The 14,707-nt window shown below is 33.5% G+C and overlaps 1 long non-coding RNA gene across 1 annotated transcript; it reads left to right on the top strand.

Annotated features, from left to right (window-relative positions):
- The first annotated feature begins 5,577 nt into the window (after positions 1-5,577).
- LOC148873449 (uncharacterized) lies at positions 5,578-14,180 on the top strand. The gene is made up of 3 exons (XR_016104766.1): positions 5,578-6,535; positions 13,800-13,843; positions 13,961-14,180. It is a non-coding gene; the product is annotated as an uncharacterized LOC148873449 (long non-coding RNA).
- Positions 14,181-14,707: the final 527 nt, after the last annotated feature.

Genomic DNA, 14,707 nt, shown 5'->3' with positions numbered 1-14,707 from the left:
GTATCATCCTAATAATATTTGATATTTCTTAATATTAATAAATAATTATAATAAATTAGTTGAAAATAAATTACTAGAACCTACCAAAATAATCAGTAATTTTTTACAATAAATAAATAATTATCATTAATAATATTTTCTATCAACCATAAATTACCAATAATTATCATAAATTAGTAGAAAATGAATTACTAGAAATTACACGAAATCTTCAAATAAAATAACCAAAATAAATTACCAATGATTGTAAAAAATTATCATAAAATAGTAGAAATTTCTAGGAACTAGCACAAATTACCATAGAATAGTAAGAATGTCCAAAAACATCAAGGTTTTTAAAACTGAACCAAACAATAACCATTTTGGGGACCGGTTCCTGGTCGAATGGTCCGACCGTTTGGTCCGAATGGACGACCATTCTAACAAAAAAAAAAAAAGAAAACAAAAAACAGAAAAAAAAATCGTTATTCAAGCTGACGATTCGATGGTTTGACCACTCGGGTCAGCGTTTTGTTGGCCAAATCAATGGTTTTTTTCCAAAAATCGGTTTTGGGGTGAAACAGAACCTGTCAGGTGACAATTTCCTAGTTTCCGGTCCAACTGTTTGGTTTGGCCTGGTTTTGAAAACACTGAAAAATATAACTATACAATAGAAAATACTAAAAATTAGGAGTCAAAAATAACCTGTTATTTCTAGAAAATACAATAAATTACCAATAAGTTATCTTATAATTAGTATAATTAGTAGGGGGTGGCAGGAATTGGTTTTCTCATAACCAACTCTGCTGGAGCAGTATTGTGGGCTTATAGTGGACCTATTGGCATTACAGACGTGGTTGAAGCTAAAGTCAGAGCTCTTTTTATGGGCTTAACCGCTCAAGGATGGCTAGAACTATTCACTCTGCCCCCTTTGTGGTGGAGGGTGATTGAAGAAATGCCATAGGATGGGCTGCTAATCAAGAAGGGGGTCCTGGGGTTTTGGCCTGCGTGCTCAACGACACTCAAGAGCTTTTTGTTCTTTTAGATGGGTTTTTAGGGAACTGAATATGGCTGATTCTTTAGGAAAATCAGGGGTGGATAGGGCTTCATTGTATAGTGATAACACATTTCCATTGTAATATATATGTATATATTTTTTCTGTTTAGCTTGTTTGGGCTCTCTGTTTAAAGGCACAAATTTAAAAAGTTTGGAAAAAGACTGTATTTGGTTTCAAGTAAAAGGTAGGGAGAGGAAGGGAAAGGTAGGAGACCTGTAGTTCCTGTACAAAGTTGCAAACCAAACCTGTAGGGAATTGATTTTATTATTTTCTGATCTTCATTATGGGTTCATTATTTAAAAGATGATGATATGCAATTGCTATATACACAGAGAGAGAGAGAGAGAGAGAGAGGTGGACTTGTTGGGATTTTCTTTTAAGCAATTGTTAGGCATGCTCCAATGTTATTATTATCTCCAATCAATATTATCCTTGTATTGGTTTCAACTTTCTCATGAAGTAGATAGAGTTACTGAATTGAATTTGTTCTCTTCATGTGCTTATTGGTTTTATAGTCAAATTGCACAATTGCATTTGTGTCTACATATATTGGTATCATCTTACCAATCGTAGACTGTTGAAACTTGAAACTTGGAAATGTTTAGCTAAATGGAAGTTTGGATAATTTATCCATAGTGCCTCAAAGCATGCAGCTGAACTAGCTTAGTTAAATATGATTTTCATAAGTGTAAACTTAAAGTATAGAAACTCAGCAACGAAGAATAATTTTATTACATTGAGTAAAGTAAACAAAGATTGAAAGGATGTCCAGCCTCAACTAACCTTCAAATTCAGGTTCATTGTTAAGTACAAATCCCCCTTGTTGCATTCCCCAAAACATAGAACTCGTCACCCCCTGTTTTGCCAGCAATTCAACTAAACCATGGCCCCATAATGATTTGTTTATATGCTTAGCAAATATATTCATGGCCAGATTGAGCAATCTCTAGTCTGTGGGCAGAAATTACTGTCTATTCTTTCACATAAATATGCAGGCAGTCTGAATGTCAGACCATTCAATATCCATTCTAATTCTTAAGAAATCCTATACAAAATTAGCAGTTAGATATGTTAATGACAGTGATTTGATGGTTGTTTTATTTTTCTTGCATTAAAATATAGAATGGAATCTGTGATTCATAATCTGTGGTCAAGGATATGTTAATGATATCTAACCTTCCTTCTGTTTGAACTCAACCTGACAGGACTGATGAGAACATGGACGACACACTGGCAAATGAGAACATGGATTGATGAGAACTCAACCTCAACAGTATCTCATCCAACCGGTGGCTGATGATTAAGATAATCGTTGTATTGATTGTATTCCTCATGATTTTCCTATTTTTTGGGGGCATAACATTATATCAAGAATAACTAAAAAGAAATAGAAAGAAAGTACCTTTTCAAAGGCCACGTGCCTTACACCGTCAAGTGATCAAGTCTCATCCAACATTTCAAAATTATATTTGCAGTTTTGCATTGCCTTGCTGTACATAACATCATAAGCTTTTTGTGTGTATATACAATGAGAAATCTACCATTATTCTTCCCTTATATTTTCTCGGGTAAGTTGTTGTTAGGATGACATGTCTTCATAGCTTCTTCTTCAGTTCTTTCCCATTTGCATTTCATCAGTGTGTTTGTGTGTTTGAAAGTTGAAATAGAGAACAAAATTAGTATAAATTCATTGAGTGGTCGTGCTTATTCTCAGTTGACGTCTATGAATAAACAAAAGTACTAACTACTAATTATAAAGATTATGCATTTGGTTTGGCGAGTTTAAGACGTATCAATTATCGGTTTGAGTGTGAGACTGATGAACTCCAGCAAATTGTTAAAATATTGGTGGACGCTGATATGGCACTTTCTTGGCACTCCATTTGTTCTCATTGTAGTTTCATTTGAGTGCAATCTGGTCTAACTCTATCTTTCTTTACTTTGCTTCATCTTTTATTTTCCTTGATCCATACTGCAAACAAATTAACCCATGCTGAAACTCAAAACTAAAATAAACCAGAATTTGCACTCAGTAGTCAATTTGTTTACAAACATGGAAATGGGAGCGCACAACAAACTAACAAGTAATAAGAGGGGACTGGGGAGGGTTCTACTTCTTGAATTCTCTCTTTATCTATTAGAAAAAATATTTCAAATTTAATATTAATTTTCATATTTTGCAATTCTTTAATTTGTACTTAGCTACTGACTTCTTGGTAAGAAAGAAAGATTTTCACTATTTTGTTTTGGTAGTAAATAAATAATATGTTAGTATGTTAGCATTTCTTAATTTTTTTTATCAATTCCTCTGTTTATTTTGAATTTCTGTTTTTTTTAATGCAATATTTTTATTTTTAATAAATTTCTCTGTTTTTTCCAAGGTTCTATTTTTTGTCTGAAACATATTTTGTGATTTTTTATCAATTCATGTATTTTCTACAATTTCTGCTTTTTTTGTCTGAAATATATTTTTGGCTCAAATATACATTCTTTTTATTTTTATTAATTTCTGTAATTTTTGCAATTTCTGCTATTTTTGGATGAAATATACATTTATTATTTTTTATTAATTTCTGTATTTTTCTGTACTTTTATTTATTTTTTGGATGAAACATATGTTTTTTGAGACATAGCAATGTTTTTTATCAAATTCCTCCATATTCATTGAATATGATTGACATCCTCCATTCCTCCATTTAAGTTTTCTATTACCAATATAATTTTTGTCACTTGGCAGTTAGCATCAGTCCCAAACTAAGACACGAGATCAACCTTCTTCAGAAAACAGAATTAATAGCTCCAAAGAAACAAGTCACTTAGCAGTTTAGCATCAGTTACTTGGCACTTGGCAGTTAGCATCAGTCGAAGCCACCTAGAAGCTACAATATTCTGTCTTGAGAAAACAAGCCACCTAGATATAGATATAGATTAATTTCAAACTGCTAACATTAAAAAGAAATAAAAAAACAAAAGAGTGCACACATTAATACAGTTGCATGCAGTAGGACTGTCAATGGGTCGGGGCCAATTCAACGGACCCCGAACCAATTGGATTAGTTCAGGTCTTGATATACTATCCCGATTATTATTGATTAATGTATAATATATATATATATATATATATATATATATATATATATATATATATATATATATTATATAGGATCCATTGGAAGATCTGACTGTCCTAAGAATCAATCGGTTCGGTTTCAGGTTTAAAAACTACAGACCCTATCAGATCCAATTCAGTCATTGGTCTTTAATATTTCATGTCAAGATGATTCTGATTCTAGTGGGATTCAATCCGTTGGTAGCCGTAGCATGCATACATGTATTGTTTATGACATAGTGTGGAAAGAGTGTAAATACTAATATTTATCGTGTTTATAAATATGATATACAAGGTTTTGCACTGAACATATTTATACTTGTATTATTCTCAAATTGAACCTTAATTTTAAAAAATATAAATATAAATATATACAAAATACAAGGCTTTGCAAATTGTATTTATACTCTTTTCAAACTAACCCACAAGATGATTTTTTAGGTGGTCGGCTAAAATAGGCCAAACGGTTTTGGGATCTTTCTGGTTTGAATGATCAGTCGACTGGTTGAACCGTGTCTAAATCTGGTTGTCGAAACTCGAAACGGTTTCGTTTTATGTTTTTTGCCTTTTACGGGAGATTCGCCCGGGTCAACGATTCTGTTTAATGTCTGATCAAAGCCCATCTCCATCTCCGTCCAGTATGGGTTCGGACTTCGGATCAGCTATCAATACACGGTACTAAAAAGTCCCAACCGTACATCGGGAACATCCTCAATGAATGACAAAGAAATATTCCTAATGTGGGGCTTCAGTGGCATGTTGGGACAGGAATAGTAAAGACTCGTTGGTAACAGATCACTACTCGTCCTGCTTATCCCGAGTCCTGACTGTTCAGTCGGGTCTGCTACAGAAAAGGGAAAAAGAAGAAAAAGCGAAGAGGAAATTTTTTTTATTTGAATATTAAAAGAAAAGGATAGCCGACGAGGCCTACCAAGTACCAATGCATAGTTTTTGGGCCCACCTTTGTCTGAAGCGTGCTCGCGAGGCAGCTCGGCTGCAATGATGCTTGATAGAAATACCTGTTGAAAGGACACGTGGCACGTATCAAACTCGTGAAAAAACTTTACTGAGTTGTTTGGTCAACACATCCGACGGTAGGCAGCATCCCTGCTTGATCTCTTTCAGAGGACGCGTCTCCAAGTTCTTTGCTTCCAAGCCACGTGTCCTCAAATTCCACGTATCTGTAACCGCCATCAGCAGACTTTACAGCGGCACTCAAACACGTGGACTTGGTTGTGGACCAAACGACCATTCCACTGGCCCACCTTACATTAAAACTGGTATGAACGGGCCAGATGAAGTTAAGAAGACAAAGGATACCTTTTTGTGCGTCCCAGAAATCCACGCTGAAGGCAATTATTTGCCGTTGGATTAATTGATCAAGTTCGTAAGCGGTATGATATTGTCACACGTTGGAAACACCTTAAAATTATCTCGGCGAGAGGGAAAGGGAAGGAGAGGGTTTCGTCATGTCTGTTGTTGGTATAAAAGGACGGAACTCGTGTTCGTCACCTGCGTCATCTAGAGAGAGGTCTTGAAGTCCTTTGAGAGACGGAAAAAACTCATCTACACCATCGCTCTGGAAACCCTAACTCCATATCCTACCCATGTCTCCATTTTCGCTCGAATGCCCCCCCAGCCTTTCAGAACCCTATTCTGTAGATAGTAATCTGTTAATCACGGCCTCTGAATCTCTAGCTCTCTTTTCCGGCTTTGATAGCTCCGGGGGGAACTCTAATTTTCTCTGGGTTTCTTTTGATTCATTTGTTTCGAAACCCTAATTTCTTCATCAGAACTCTGGTATTTTTTTTGGCGACATCGAGTGTGGTGAGGCTACAAGGTTACCGAGTCCTTCTTAGGTGTTTTTTGCCCGAGTCTGTTGAGCCCTATTTATTTTCTGTAGGAAAATCTAATTGGTTTAGACGTTTCTCTGTAACCCTAGTCTTGAATCCTTGCAAGGCTAGAGATTTGTTATCTTAGTTTCAATCTGGCAAATAGAACTGATGCTTCTAGTCTTCGGAGGCGTTTGCTCCAATACACAATAACACAACTGTGGCTTGTTTGATATCGGGCTAGAAATGGTTGGAGGTGGAAGCAGGATGGACGATGGGCCCTTGGGGATAAGCAATACGAACGTTTTCGCTGCTCTCGAAAGCCTTAGGAGAAAGAAGAAATCTGACAAGGAGCATGGGTCGTCGAAGAGCAAGGGATCTTCCAAAAACCAGGCCAAGGAACCTGACCCCAGGTTTACTCGACGCCGGCGCCTCTGACGGTTAAATCTTGGGCCGATGTTGATGATGATGACGATTACTATGCAATAACAGCTCCGCCTAGTGCTTGGGGTTCAACACAACCACAACAAAGTAAGGATAGTTCAGCTCCCGTTGAGGTGTGTAGTTCGATCAACGTTTTACCTTTCTGTTTCCTTCCAGAGATATGCTTTTTGGGCGATGTTTAATTCAGTTTTACTGTTGTGACGGATTTGTTATGGGGGTACATTATTGATTCATTTTCTGTTGAAACAGTCACTCTTTGATCTCAAAAACCTTATGTCAAGATTTTTCTTCAGCCTTATCTGCAAATTCTTGTCTGTTTACAATATGCAATACTAATATCTGATTTGGATATGTATATTTTAATGCAAGTAATTATTCCGATCTATGTGGTGGTTTTGCTTGCTGTTAAGGGTGACCGTGAACTTGTCTATGTAAAAGACGTTTGCATTGTAACAACTCGTTAATGAACCAGAAGAAACGGACGTTTACTTGTTTATTCTTCTATAAATGTTGTTCCTAGAAATGATTTTGATATCCAATACTGATTGGAACTCAATATTGATATTTCTGATATGGATGGAAAAAATTGATGCTTGTGATCATTATATCTCTGAAGAAGGCTGTTTTCTTGTTTGCATACGTCAGTTGTAAGTGCTGAACGAACCCACTTCTAATGAATACGTATCTTTAACCCATTTCACTATTTCCTAATCGGATCCAATATGGATAGTGTGATTTAAGTGTATCAAAATACCAAAACTCTAAACGACAAGAGAATGAGTGTGTTTATTTAGGGCAAACTAATGTTGCATTATAAGGATACGGGAGTCAGAATCCAACGCTTGTCCAAGAGTCTGGCTTGGCAAGATGAGAAAACATAGACTCACGAAAATAGTTCATATATGATATATCATCGAAGTAGTTCACTTCCTTACTAAGCGAGCAGAAGAAAATAGTTATTCTTTTATTTTTTTCTGAATTTTGACATTGTATGCCTGCAAAAAATGTTGACTTTGTTACTAAGCAACATTTGATATAAAAAAATTATAGTAATCTTGAACATTATCTGTACACTTAAGTCAAATAAAAAATGGAATGTTACGTTGAAGTGTCATTGAGAAAGGATTATTGGACTCTGATTGTCATGGGTATGCCATCTATTTAGGAAAATCCATGCAACAATGGTGCAATTGTGCATATTTGTTTTTCCTACATTTGTGGGATGATATTTGTGTTCTTGTGCTTATTTGGCATGTGATCCTAGCAAATGTAGTCTTGATGCAATGCATATACATAATAGTCATTTTATTGTTCAATGAGGTTAATGAATCATAAATGAGGGGAACTAATAAGTTTTGCAAGTTGTCTAATTTATTAAGGGTAAAGTCCATAACTATACTTTGTTAATCATAAAAAAGTATAAAATTATACTGAAAATATTCCGATTCGCAATGCAAAAGTAGCACAATCATAAACTCAGAATTACCCACTGTTATGGAGTTCTACATGTAGATTAACCTCTTTTATTTCCATTACTAAATTCCATGAAGGTGGATGACATAGACACTAGGTAGTACTAGTTTTTCCTACCACTTAGAAGCTATCATGCCTTCAAAAGTCACCGATTTTCTTTTATTCATTTCCAGTATTTTAGAACAAAACTAAGTAAAAAAAATGTTGTGTATCTTTATTTGGTGCCAAAACACTCTTAGACACCTATGTAAGAAAATAAAATAGTGAACTATTTAACAGCTTTCTACAATTGGTTAGCTCTCATCAAGGTGAATGGTTTTTCACCCTTTCTAATGGATATAAATCCAAGCAGTCTATGATGTAAATTTCACTTTGATGACATTAGAGTAGTAAATTTTAGAAGCTGAATTCTCTTGCAAGTTGCAAGTATTTACTGTACAAAATAGCTTTTTATAACTAGAATTTTTACCAGTTAATTAAAAAATGTTAGTTTAATGACATTTTATTTTTCCAGTGGATCATGATACATTGGGTGAATTTGTTTGGCCAAAATTTCAGAAGCTCATCCCAAATTATTGGCGCTTCACACAAAACTTAGTTTATCTGAATTTTCAGTTCTATAGGATCCATACAGAGTTGTGTTCTAAGATATTTATATTCTCTTATTTGGCTGTGAATATCAGAGAGGCCTTGTGTGCCAGTCTCCTGATTACCATAAACTTGTAGTCCTACGTTGTTTGTTGTGAATCCAAGCAGTCTATGATGTAAATTTCACTTTGATGACATTAGAGTGGTAAATTTTAGAAGCTGAATTCTCTTGGAAGTTGCAAGTATTTACTGTACAAAATAGCTTTTTATAACTAGAATTTTTACCAGTTAATTAAAAAATGTTAGTTTAATGACATTTTATTTTTCCAATGGATCATGATACATTGGGTGAATTTGTTTGGCCAAAATTTCAGAAGCTCATCCCAAATTATTGGCACTTCACACAAAACTTAGTTTATCTGAATTTTCAGTTCTATAGGATCCATACAGAGTTGTGTTCCAAGATATTTATATTCTCTTATTTGGCTGTGAATATCAGAGAGGCCTTGTGTGCCAGTCTCCTGATTACCATAAACTTGTAGTCCTACATTGTTTGTTGTGAATTTTCCTACTGTTTGTGAGTGAAGTTGATCGATTACTCAATGACAAATACGGAAAAATTCGTAATTAATTCATTGATAAATCATTGTAAGTGGGAAGCCAACACAATGAGTGGTGGTGGGAAGCCAAGACAACATGTTTAAAAATGAGTGGTGGGAATGTAGACATTGAGATTGATAAGTGGGAAAACTAGAAAATATAAGGCTAGAAATGAGTTTTTCTCCATGAATCTAGGAGTAGTTTCAATAGGTAGTAAAATGAGGGAAAGTAGAATAAGGTTTGTTATGTTCAAAGAAGACCATTACAAAATCAGTAAGAAGTGATTTTCTACGAGTTTAGGGGCTAGAAGAGCAAGGGATAAAGACATGGGTTGAAGTATGGAGAAATCATTTAAGGGCATACAATGACAATTAGTAATTGTCTCCATATAGAACTCAATCTGATATGACATGTCTAGAAGCACCAACACATGGACCAATGAAAAGTTTTCATCATGTTTCGACATATTCAACAGGCCATGGGTGTGATTTGTTCTCAAAGATAGTCTATAGGTTTCTAAGGCTGTGCCCAACCTCGAACTAGAGTTGAAGGAGATAGTAGCCCTCTTATCCAAGGTTGAACTTACAAAACTAGGAGTTAAAGGAGATAGCAACTCTCTTATCTAATCTCAAAGCCTGCTGCCCAACCTCGGGTGCACTAGACAAAAGGATTTGAAAGTGGAAAATTGATGCTTCTCCTCTCTACTTTTTTAGAGAACAGTCTTAAAGACAAATGAATACAATTGAAGCCACCACAATGAGTTAGTTATAATGAACGCCACCTGAACTCTATCTCTCTCCAACACCATAAACACCCAAGATCTTCAACAACAAGATCAAGAAAGTTGAGCCAAACATATATGATACTAGAACCTTTGTTGAATCCAAGCAACAAATATCTAAAATTGACTTGATGAGCTATTAACTACAAAGTCCTAATTTTTTAAGTAGTTCAACAACCTTTGATTATTAGGACTTTTATAAGCATGTCACTTTTATGTTTCTCAATTAATGTGGAATGCAATAATTGGAAGATTTTGTAATGGTTCTCTTAAAAATTTAATATGAAGTTCAATGAACATTAAATAAACTTAATTGTTAATATATCTCAATAAGAACATGTCAAAGAACATGAAATAAGCTTTTTGGATTGGAATAGTGACCCAACCTACATTAATACAACTTTAATACATATCAACTTTAATACATATCAATAAGAGTATCTACAACTAAAACATCTTGAATATATTCAACGATTTAATATCAAAGAATGCAATAAACTTAACTATCAAATTGCAAACTTATTGTTCATTTGATTAATTGGTCAAGGTTAACCACTTTTCTATTATTAAAATTTGAAATCATAAAAGACATATAGGTATGTATTGTAATACCCTAATGGCCCATTTACTATAGATGAAACTTTACTTGAAGTCTCTGATTTAAGGTTACGGTTCATTTGTGGGGAGATTTTGGTGGGATTGGAAATGATGGGTATGGGAAAAGGCAAAACGGGTGGAAAATTTCATATTCCATTGCTTGGTTGCGAAAGGGAAAATAGTGGGAAAATCAACCCTAATAGCAATTTTTAATTAATTTATTAGTTATATTTTTATTAACCATCATTTCATATTCCATTAATTACTAATGTTTTAATGAAATAATTTTATTAGTTAATAAGAATTAATATTTTAAAATTTATTTTATTAATATTTATTAGGAATTAATAATATTATTTTTAGTATTAATTATGTTTTAATTATTTAATTATTTTTAATTAGATTTATAATAATAAAATCCTTATTGAGTTATTCATTAATTGCTTAGTTAATTCATTAGTAACTAGTTTTTGTTAATTTTAACTTGTAATTATTACATTTTTTTCTATTTTGTATTAAATTATTAATTGGATATTAATTATTTAAAATCTATAAGTAGTTAGTTTATTATTTTAATTAAATAACGTTTAAATTTTTTTAGTTTATAAGTTATAACTTGAATATTTGAATAATATTATTTATTTATAAATTGTTAAATTAGTTTTCCTTGATAAATTATTTCGTATAATATATTTTAATGAAATTATTAATTATTTAATATTTTATTTTATGATACTTATTAATGCTTTATTAAATAATTAATAATTTATGGGTTATGAATCTAGTAATAATTAATTATTTATTTAATAATTTAGTATTAATTGATTATTAAACTAAGGTTGATAAGCTAAGGTTGATTTTCCCATTAGTTTCCCTTTTGCAACCAAAATATGGAACATGGAAAAATCCACCCACCATTCCATCTTTTCCCATCCCACTAAAGGCTTCCCACAAACCAAACATAGCCTTAAATCAGAGTCTTCCAATTAATTCCAATTAATTTTGTTCTATAGTTGGCCATTAGGTTATTGCGTTACATACCTAAAAGTCTTTTATGATTTCAAATTTTATTAATAAAAAAGTGGTTAGACAAACATTGACTAGTTAACCAAGAAAACATCTCAAATGAAATTTGCATTTTATAGTTAATTATTTCATGCTCTGATACGAATTCATTGAATATATTGAAGATGTTTTAGTTGTGAATGAGGTTATTGATATGTACTAAAGTTGTGTTGATGTAAGTTGGGCCATTACTCCAATCCAAAAAGTTTATTTAATGTAAATTGACATGCTCTTACTGATATGCATTAACAGCTAAGTTTTTTATATGTTCATTGAATTTCCTATTAAGTTCTTAAGAGAATCGTTATAAAATCTTTCAATTATTTTATTTCACATTAGGACCTTGTAGCTAGTAGCTTATCAAGTCAATTTTGGGTATTTGTTGTTTGGATTCAATAAAGGTTCTTAATATGTTGGGCTTAATTTTCTTGACCTTGTTGTTGTAGATCTTTGGTGTTTAAGGTGTTGGAGAGAGAGAATTCAAGTGGTGTTCATTATAAGTAACTATGTGTGGCTTCAATTGTTTTCCTTGTCTTTAAAATTGTTTTGTGAAAAGGTAGAGAAGAGAAGTTTCAATTTTCCACTTTCAAATCATTTTGTCTAACACCTAAGGTTGGGCAACCTCGGATAAGAGAGCTACTATCTTCTGTAATTCCCAGTTGTCTTAGGTTGGGCAACAACCTTAGAAACCTGTAGAAGAAATCACAGCCCTGCTCATTGAAAGCTTTTCATTGGTCCCACTATGTTGGTGCTGAGTTGTGTATGGAGACAATTACTAATTGTCTCTACGTATATAATAAGCATCAAAGGGCCCCTTGGACATGGTTGTAGAGGCCTTAACCTTCAAAGGGACCCTTTGACATGAACATGTAACTTATCTCTATATGTATTTGATGACGATGCAGCTTTAGTCATCTAGAGAATTGATTCTAAGAAATTGGTTGCTATTGAAGATGATTCTATTTTCGAGAAATAGGAAACCAATGACTACACCAAACATATTTGGTGATTTTCATTGACATGAACCTTTTTGGGTCAATTGAATTTGAATTTGTACAAAGGGTAGCTAGTTTTGTAGTTGATTTGTTATTGTACGGTCTTGTGGGGGATCAAGGTGTAGAAGGAAGATTCACTAGTGATCTAGTTGATTTCTTGCATAGAGGTGTAAATCAGGTTGTGTAGGGTTAGCGTGTGGCCCTTTAGAGGTCAGACATGGCATGGCCCATGTCGTGGGGCTTGGCGGGCCCGGGCTAGCCAAGCCATGAGAGGCATCTTTTTTAATAAAAATTGAAAAAATAATAATAAATTTATAATAAATTAAAAAATAGTCAAAGTTTTAAAAAACTCTTAAATTTTTATTTTATATGAAATTTTATGTTTTCAATATGTAATAATAAAATGAAATTAAAAAAATTACAATTTATTTGGAATAAAATTATAAATAAAAATGTATGTATATTATATTATATGTACATGTATGTATATATAAAAACATGCATGATATGTGAAATATCATTTTATAGTTTTTTGCTATTTTAATGTTTTTAGGGTCATTATCTGTGATACAAATATGGACAAAAGATTTTGAAGAAGATGGCTCTCGAAGAAGTCAAGATTTTCTTGTATGCAACTAAAAGTCGAGATTACTTGTTTCTGATGGTATAAAACTTTGGTGTTTCAGCTAGTTGTAAGGGCCATTCTTGATCTAGACAAAGCAGAAACCTTTTTATGGTTCTTTTGGAAATTCGGGTCCATCTGGGGTGTAGGACATGTGTTTTAAGAGTGTCTTGTGGCTTATTCTGGTCCTAGTTGGTCTTACAAATCAGGAAGCTTTTCCCTTCCTACTACGGCCTAGATTGTTTTAGTTGCACACAAATGAAAAAAAGGCAGGTTGAATTTAACTCCTTGGTGCTCTAAAATTGTGTGAAGGGAATCATAGTGGGAATGCGGAATTTGTCTCCTGATGTAATGACTGCAAGTTATTGCTCTCTATTTGTCTCTGTTTCAGTGCAAGTTATCACCATTGATGCACACCTTGTATTATTATTTAATCCTGGAAGCCGATATATATCTTACAATACAGTGTGACACATATTTGATGCTTTCAACCTTGATTGGAGAGTTGACATTGGCAATGTTGGACATGTTTTTTCATGGGCCCCACCTTATCTCTGGGGTGAAACTTGCTTACCAACATTTCTTCTATTAGAATATATATCTTTTGGTGTTTTCACATGAACAAATGTTTGATTGTGTAAGCTATTCATTTGCAGGTTTAATTTCTCCTGCTATATCCATGAAACCTAAACAAGCAGAGGTTTAGTGTCCTTGAACGGATTCTGCAAGTTTTTAGTCTTCCATTCAATATTTTGTACTTTTATATTTCTAAGTTCCATGCTAAGTAATTTGCTGTTGTTTTTTTTTTTTGTTGCAGATTATGTTGAAGAGTCCTGCAGCCGGGGCAATTTGAGCAAGTCGAGTTTAGACTAAAGCCAGGTGATGATATCAGTGTTGGATCTCCTAGGTTCCTCTGAATATCAGTTTTGGTAATCTTGTACAGTCACAGTTGTAATTGATCTCTACTTCTAACCATTATAAATTGATACCTAGGATCAGTCGAAATTCACTGAATCCTAGAGTTTCGTCTTGAGTTATTATTTGTTCTTTCTCTTCCTTTTGTTTTCTCTCATCAAGGAGAGCTTGCAATCAGGTTTTATATTCTACTTTCTACTCTCGAACTTACGGTATTTATTGCTCAATAGTAATACAATCTAGGCATTTCTAACTTTATCAACTAAGATGTTCCAAGTCTTGTAGATGGTTTGGGACCCTGATACACCATGTGTCCCATAGTTTCATAGGAGACTGCATATATTATAATCAACCTATGCATTTCCAGGTTTCCTTTAAGTTGCAGTAGAGCTCTTTCCCACCAGACAAATGAACCCAATAATATATATATAGTTATATAGTTACAGGTTGGCAATCATTGGTTTGGCTTATTATTAGCCCATCCAATCTCTGAAGTTGGTCCCATTCAATATGTGTGCACATCTGCTAGACTGTTACAAACATCTCAAATTGTTGAACTGCCTAGATTGTATTCTGGATTATTTAACAACCCCCACCCAAATCTGAAATATTGCTTATTAATTCTGTTCTGGTATCTTGATCTGCAGTT

The sequence above is a fragment of the Nelumbo lutea genome, chromosome 1 (assembly GCF_056320005.1).
Source record: "Nelumbo lutea isolate HS-2025 chromosome 1, American lotus-T2T, whole genome shotgun sequence".
NCBI lineage: Eukaryota > Viridiplantae > Streptophyta > Magnoliopsida > Proteales > Nelumbonaceae > Nelumbo > Nelumbo lutea.
This window is presented reverse-complemented; position numbering and strand designations above follow the sequence as displayed.